General features: G+C 41.0%; 1 long non-coding RNA gene across 1 annotated transcript; it reads left to right on the top strand.

The window, feature by feature from the left end:
* Window positions 1-2015: 2015 nt before the first annotated feature.
* LOC118765560 lies at window positions 2016-7062 on the top strand. Its single transcript, XR_005001422.1, has 3 exons — window positions 2016-2052; window positions 2403-2405; window positions 6916-7062. It is a non-coding gene; the product is annotated as an uncharacterized LOC118765560 (long non-coding RNA).
* The last annotated feature ends 1296 nt before the right edge of the window (window positions 7063-8358 follow it).

The following is an 8358-nucleotide window of genomic DNA, read 5'->3' as shown; positions in this document are numbered from 1 at the left end:
ATTTAACTATTATCATTAACCTGAAGATTGACTATAACCATAATTCGAATTTATAATTGAATTAAAATTATTGTAATTCGAATTAGGTCATGGCCATGAAACGTACGTAGTGGTTTTACTTATCTTATAATAAACTTTTTAATACTTTTTGATAGTTATATATAATTAAAAAAAAATTATAAATATAAATATAAATATAAATTAATAATTTTAAATTTAAATAATCTAAATTTTAAATTTTATATATTTTGTAAATTATATTAATTATTTTTATTTTTATGTTTTGATTTATGTTTTTCACTGTTTGATTTACCTAATAGTGGTTTTATCTCTAATTTAATTTATATATATATAGGCATCATTCCCTGTCTTAATGCCCCCTAGTCCCCCCTCTAATACAGCTATCTCCACATTTAACCATTCCACCTGCGAACTTTTCTGCATAAAGATCTGAAATGTAAGATCTTTTCTACCCTGATGACAGAGGCTCATCACATCCAATGTTAATTGCATCCATACAGCTGCATATTGTGATAACCAAAATCTACCAACATTATTATAGATTGCTGATCCCTGCAGACACAGTTGTTGGAGTTATAACACCCTTCTTTCATCCCCTTAATTTTCTCTGTCATTTGTAAGTTGGACCTATTAATATAAATATTTATATATTTATACATAGAAATTAATCACCTGAAAGTTTCTGCTTTTTGCTTTCTCTTATTTTCATAGAGCGCTAGCCACTACACATACTTTATTTTCTTTCCTTGCTTCTTTCTGTGTTCCTTTCTGTGGAAGAGCATGGACTCGAAATGTTAAAGACTTTTTCACTTCCCAAGTGTTATACTAATACATCTGTTTGTTGTCTATACCACCTGTCTTCGCCTTTTGTTTTTTTTTTGTAAATTCTCACCCTATATATATATATATATATATATATATATATATATATATATGTGTGTGTGTATGTATTGATAGATCGCTAGCCACTACACATACTTTAATTTCTTTCCTTGCTTCTTTCTGTGTTCTTTTCTGTGGAAGAGCATGGACTCGAAACGTTAAAGACTTTTTCACTTGCCAAGCATTATACTAATACATCTGTTTGTTGTTTCGTCTTTTGGGTTTTTTTTTGTGAATTCTCCCCTATATATATATATGTATTGATAGATCGCTAGCCACTACACATTCTTTATTTTCTTTCCTTCTTTCTTTCTGTGTTCCTTTCTGTGAAAGAGTGTAGGCTCAAAACAATGACTTCTTCACTTTCCAAGCGTTAAACTAATACATCTGTTTGTTGTCTACACCACCTGTCTTCGTCTTTTGCTGGTTCTTTTTGTGAATTCTCTCCCTATACGTATTTTGTATTTGATTTATTTAATATATTTAATAAATTTGATGTGTCTAAATTGTTTATTCACATAATTGCCTCTATACCCACTCAGTTTGATCCCTCTTATAGCCTTTCTTTACCTTGTGGAATTGATCCTCTGTAAAGACATTGGAGTCACAGATTGAATCTTTTAACCAATACTAAGTGTCGTCTATACAGAGAATCCCTGGATCTCATGTGTGGACTATATATATATGTGTGTGTGTGTGTATACAAGGGGGTACCAATAGTAACTGGAAGCATTCTCTGTAGGAGAAACTCATTATAGTTTCGAAATTTCCCAAGACACCTGATGAAGGCTGGATCGTATATCAGCTGAAACATTGTGTTAACAACAAACAAGATGAGGACAAATATCCATCAAATGTAAATAATGTATATATATATATATATATATATATATATATATATATATATATATATATATACATACATATATATATATATGTGTGCACCAAGTGTAAGCTATGGACACATAAGAGGTGCAGCAATGTCAAAGGAAGGCTAACTAAGAAAATAGTTTTTGTCTGTGGCAGATGCTCAGGAGAAATAAACACTGGAAATGTGCAGAGTCCAACTTCTACCACGTTCCAGGGAGACAAACTAGAAGTAGTTGATAGCTTCCGCTACCTAGGAGACCAAGTCAGTAGCGGGGGTGGGTGTGCTGAAAGTGTAACTGCTAGAGTAAGAATAGCCTGGGCAAAGTTTAGAGAGCTCTTACCCCTGCTGGTGACAAAAGGTCTCTCGCTAAGAGTAAAAGGCAGACTATATGATGCGTGTGTACGTACAGCCATGCTACATGGTAGTGAAACATGGGCCGTGACAGCTGAGGATATGCGTAAGCTTGCAAGAAATGAAGCCAGTATGCTCCGATGGATGTGTAATGTCAGTGTTCATAATCGTCAGAGTGTAAGTACTTTGAGAGAAAAGTTGAACCTAAGAAGTGTCAGTTGTGGTGTGCAAGAGAGACGGCTGCGCTGGTATGGCCATGTGACGAGAATGGCTGAAGATAGTTGTGTGCAAAAGTGCTACAACCTAGCAGTTGAGGGAACCTGTGGAAGAGGTAGACCCAGGAAAACCTGGGACGAGGTGGTGAAGCACGACCTTCGAACTTTAGGTCTCACCAAGGAAATGACTGAAGACCGAGTCCTATGGAAGTGTGCTGTGCATGAGAGGACCCGGCAGGACTAGTCAGGCCATATCCTGGGACGTAGTCGATCCACCTGTGCATACCTTCCTTCTTGGGACACTTGTGAAGACCTGCTGAGGCAAGTGAAAATCAATAAAAATAGATGAACATCAATGGAATTTGTATCTTTGTGGTACCAGTGCCTGTGGCACACAAGAAAACCATCCGAACGTGGCCGTAGCCAGTACCGCTTCGACTGGCCTCCGTGCTGTGGGAACATGGTGGCACATAAAAACACCATCCGAAGACCCGGCAAGACTAGTCAGGTCATAACCCGTGGGCCCTACCTGGGACGTAGTCAGTCCACCTGTACATACCTTCCGACTTGTGAAGACCTGCTGAGGCAAGTGAAAATCAATCAAATCAAAACAATCAAAATAGATGAACATCAATGGAATTTGTATCCTTGTGGTACCAGTGCCAGTGGCACACAAGAATCCATCCGAACGTGGCCGTAGTCAGTACCGCTTGTGGTACCAGTGCCGGTGGCACACAAGAATCCATCCGAACGTGGCCGTAGTCAGTACCGCTTGTGGTACCAGTGCGGTGGCACACAAGAATCCATCCGATCGTGGCCGTAGTCAGTACCGCATCACTGGCCATCGTGCTGTGGGCACATAACAAACACCATCCGGTCGTGGCCGTTCGCCAGCCTCATCTAGCACCTGTGTCGGTGGCACATAAAAAGTAGTCAGTACCGCTTGTGGTACCAGTGCCGGTGGCACACAAGAGTCCATCCGAACATGGCCGTAGTCAGTACCGCATCACTGGCCATCGTGCTGTGGGCACGTGGCCGTTCGCCAGCCTCATCTAGCACCTGTGTCGGTGGCACATAAAAACACCTTCCGAAGACCCGGCAAGACTAGTCAGGCCATAAACCATGGCCCCTACCTGGGACGTAGTCAGTCCACCTGTGCATACCTTCCTCCTTGTGATACTTGTGAAGGCCTGTTGAGGCAAGTGAAAATCAAAGGCCTGTTGAGGCAAGTGAAAATCAAAATCAAAATCAAATCAAAACAAATCAAAATAGATGAACATCAATGGAATTTGTATCTTTGTGGTACCAGTGCCGGTGGCACACAAGAGAAAACCATCCGAAAGTGGCCGTAGCCAGTACCGCATCGACTGGCCTCCATTCTGTGGGCACATGACAAACACCATCCGATCGTGGCCGTTCGCCAGCCTCATCTAGCACCTGTGTCGGTGGCACATAAAAACACCATCCGAAGACCCGGCAAGACTAGTCAGGCCATAACCCATGGCCCCTACCTGGGACGTAGTCAGTCCACCTGTGCATACCTTCCTTCTTGTGACACTTGTGAAGACCTGTTGAGGCAAGTGAAAATCAAATCAAAACAAATCAAAATAGATGAACATCAATGGAATCTGTATCTTTGTGGTACCAGTGCCGGTGGCACACACTTTGTGGTACCAGTGCCGGTGGCACACATGAGAACCATCCGAACGTGGCCGTAGCCAGTTCCGCATCGACCGGCCTCCGTGCTGTGGGCACGTAACAAACACCATCCGATCATGGCCGTTCGCCAGCCTCATCTGGCACCTGTGTCGGTGGCACATAAAAAACACCTTCTGAAGACCCGGCAAGACTAGTCAGTCCACCTGTGCATACCTTCCTTCCTTCTTGTGACACTTGTGAAGACCGGTTGAGGCAAGTGAAAATCAAATCAAAATAGACAAAATAGATGAACATCAATGGAATTTGTATCTTGTGGTACCAGTGCCTGTGGCACACAAGAAATCCATCAGTGCCGTAGTCAGTGCGGTGGGCACATGACAAACACCATCCGATCGTGGCCGTTCGCCAGCCTCATCTAGCACCTGTGTCGGTGGCACATAAAAACACCATCCAAAGACCCGGCAAGACTAGTCAGGCCATAACCCATGGCCCCTACCTGGGACGTAGTCAGTCCACCTGTGCATACCTTCCTTCTTGTGACACTTGTGAAGACCTGTTGAGGCAAGTGAAAATCAAATCAAAACAAATCAAAATAGATGAACATCAATGGAATTTGTATCTTTGTGGTACCAGTGCCGGTGGCACGTGGCACATAAGAAAACCATCCGAACGTGGCCGTAGCCAGTACCGCATCGACTGGCCTCCGTGCTGTGGGCACGTAACAAGCACCATCCGATCGTGGCCGTTTGCCAGCCTCATCTGGCACCTGTGTCGGTGGCACATAAAAACACCATCCGAGCGTGGCCGTCTGCCAGCCTCGTCTGGCACCTGTGTCGGTGGCACATAAAAACACCATCCGAGCGTGGCCGTCTGCCAGCCTCGTCTGGCACCTGTGTCGGTGGCACATAAAAAACACCATCCGAGCGTGGCCGTTTGTCAGCCTCGTCTGGCACCTGTGTCGGTGGCACATAAAATCACCCACTACACTCTCGGAGTGGTTGGCGTTAGGAAGGGCATCCAGCTGTAGAAACACTGCCAGATCTGACTGGACTGGTGCAGCTTTCGGGCTCCCCAGACCCCAGTTGAACCGTCCAACCCATGCTAGCATGGAAAGCGGACGTTAAATGATGATGATGATGATGATGATGATGTATATATAAAGGGAAAGTTTACGAAAATAAACAAAAGACGAAGGCAGGTGGAGTACAAACAAAAATGTATTAGTATAGCGCTCAGGAATAGAAAACGTCTTTTACGTTTCGAGCCTATGCTCTTTGACAGAAAGATACACAGAAAAAAACAAGGAGAGAAAAAAATGCGTGTAGGAGCTAACGATCTATCATGGCGTTCTGATATGTATATATATGTATATATATATATGTATATATATATATATATATATATATATATATATATATAAAACATGCTGCAAGCCCCTTGAAGATAATAAGATTATTACTGCTTGGTGGTGGTAGTGGTGGCGGCAGTGGTGGTGGTGATGGAGGCGACGGTGGTGGTGGCAGCGGTGGTGGTGGTGGCAATGGTGGTGGAGGTGAGAGTGCCGGCAGTGGAGGTGTGGGTGTTGGTGGTTGCATTGGTGGGCAGGGAGAGGGGGAAAACAAATTGCTGGAAGGATAAAAACATCCATTGTCAGTTAGTTATTTGTTTCCTGATTATTACAGGTATGTATATTTTATGGTTATGTTAACATCTCGGCTTTAATCACTTGCAGTTTATTGGAACAGACTGAAATGTGAGCGTAAATCTAAAGGAGAAATTAGTACTGAAGTACTACATCTAATATTAGATAACTGAAACTGTGGTTTTTAGTCATTTACACTGAAATTTGATTACAACAGTATAATGAAAACAACAACAGCAACAACAACAATAACAATAACAACAACAACAATAATAATAATAATAATAATAATATGAAACAGTAATAGTAGCAGTTACCGAAGAAATGCTAATTATGTTGCAAATATCTGGGATGGGCTTTTCATGGTTTTAGCTGAGTTGTAGAGTAGAAGTTAGATGTGAATAATTTAGGCGTTTGTCAGAATAGTTTCTATAGAAAATACATCAAGGCAGAATTATCTAAGTTATAAATTTCAATTTGAGTCTTTCGAACATAGAATTCAAGCTTTGCATACGGAATTGGTCACAAAAATTGAAACTTTAATCTAGTAAAATGCTGCAGTTGTTGTTGTTGTTAGTGGTGGTGGTGGTGATGTTGCTGTTATCATTGTCATTATTACTAATTATAGTAGTAGTAGTAGTAGTAGTAGTAGTAGTAGTAGTAGTACGAATACTTATCACTAAAGTCTTCGGATTATTTCCTGCTGTATTCCAGAAAAAAAAATCAAATATTTTAACTCATTCAGCCTCAAAATAATTAGCTGAAGTCCCTCAACATTATCGTCCTCATCATCATCATCATCGTCGTTGTCAATATCATCATCATCATTTCAATCTACTTTTATATCTTAGTCTACATGTCACAGTGGGTTGGACAGGTTTATAAAGCATGGCAGTATGGTGAGAAGTTTGCTTCCCAAAATCTTGTTTCTGAGTTCAGTACTTCTGTGTGGTACCTACAATAGTACTGCAATGACCAAAGCCTTGTGTGTGAATTTTGTTGGTAGATGGAAATTGAAAGAAGCCAGTCATAGTTAGATAGATAGATACATACATACATACATACATATATACATACATACAAACATACATACATACGTACATACATACATATGATATATCATCATCATCACTATCATTTGATGTCTGCTTTCCATGGGTCAGATGGTTTGACAGGGAACCAATGAGCTGCAGGCTTGCATCAAACTCCAGTGTCCCCTTTGGCATGGTCTCTATGACTGGATAAAATATTCAAGTTAGTTGTGGAGATGGAAGCTCTGAGAGCATAGATGTCAGAATAAGATTAGGCAGGGCAAAGTTTAGAGAGCTCCTGCCTCTACTGGCAACAAAGGGCCTCTCTCTCAGAGTGAAGGTAGATTGTATGATGCCTATGTGCAAACAGCTATGCTACATGGCAGTGAAACAAGGGATGTGACAGCTGAGGACACGCGTAGGCTTCAAAGAAATAAAGCCAGTATGCTTCAGAGGGTGGGCAATGTCAGTGTGAATCTTGTGTAAGCATCTTGAAAGAAAAGTTAGGCATAAGAGGCATTAGATCTGGTGTGCAAGAGAGACAAATGTATTGGTATGGTCATGTGATGCATATGAACAAGGACAGCTGTATAAAGAAGTGCCAAACTGTGGAGGGAACCTGTGGTAGAGGTAGGCTTGGGACAACATGGGGTGAGGTAATGAAGCATGATCTCTGAACTTTGGGCCTCACAGAAGCAATGACTAGTGACCAAGACCTTCTTCTGCCATTCTACAGTGTACATGAAAGAGCTTGATGGTCCAAAAATATATCCGTGTTTTATAACATCCATCATTTTTATTAGCTTCAGATGAAACACTCTAAATATGATATCATGCCTATCTGGAGGATTTTGACCATGAAGTAAATGAAACTGGATGTCAACCCATTTTAGATTACAAATGAAGGTGATGAAAAAATCTGGACAGCCACAGTGGTGGACATAAGTGAGAGCATGTGCTGGGGCCTCCAGTGTATGATGATGGGAGAATGACAGAACATCCAATATTTGAAGCAACAACCTGATCATTTAGGTTCATTATGTCATGAAGATTGCCATATTCTTCTGTACGCAATAACATTTGGTGGTGTATTATCCATTGGAGGCATTCAGTGTCTATCTGGAAAGGGAAGAAATGTGTGGAGTAAATAGTTAGTGACCTGGCTAAGGAAATTTCCTGAAAAAAATCATAATATAAAAAACATCTGCCTTAGCAAATACGTTTTCATGGTATTGATTGAGGAGTACTCATGTTCTATGAAGAATGTTGATGTCGTTGTTGTGAACCATAAGTCAAAACCCATAAAATTACATTTGTGAAATGGTTTTCTGTGTTTGAAAATGCATTAACCTTTCCGGATTAAACTTTGGCAAGTCAATGCCGTAGCCATCGTCAACATAGGTAAACAGTAATGGATATTGGAGGGCATCGTATGCAGGATGAAGTTCATTTATTTTTTGAAGGTGTGAGTCTTGCCATTCAAGAACAATATCACAGTTTGAAGCACACTCATTGAGACTTGTTATAAGCACCACAACTTCGTCGGTTTGGGGTTTGTTAAAGCAACTCTGATGCTGCCCTGGTAGAGTGTGGTCAACTTAAGCTGATTGGTGCTAGCATCTCTACCATGAAGAACAGTTTTGAAAATGGTTTCATAGGGGTTTATGGTATGAAGCATATACTGAA

This window comes from Octopus sinensis, linkage group LG12 (genome assembly GCF_006345805.1).
Source record: "Octopus sinensis linkage group LG12, ASM634580v1, whole genome shotgun sequence".
NCBI lineage: Eukaryota > Metazoa > Mollusca > Cephalopoda > Octopoda > Octopodidae > Octopus > Octopus sinensis.
The sequence above is the reverse complement of the archived record's forward strand: the minus strand, read 5'-3'. Positions and strand labels throughout refer to the sequence as shown.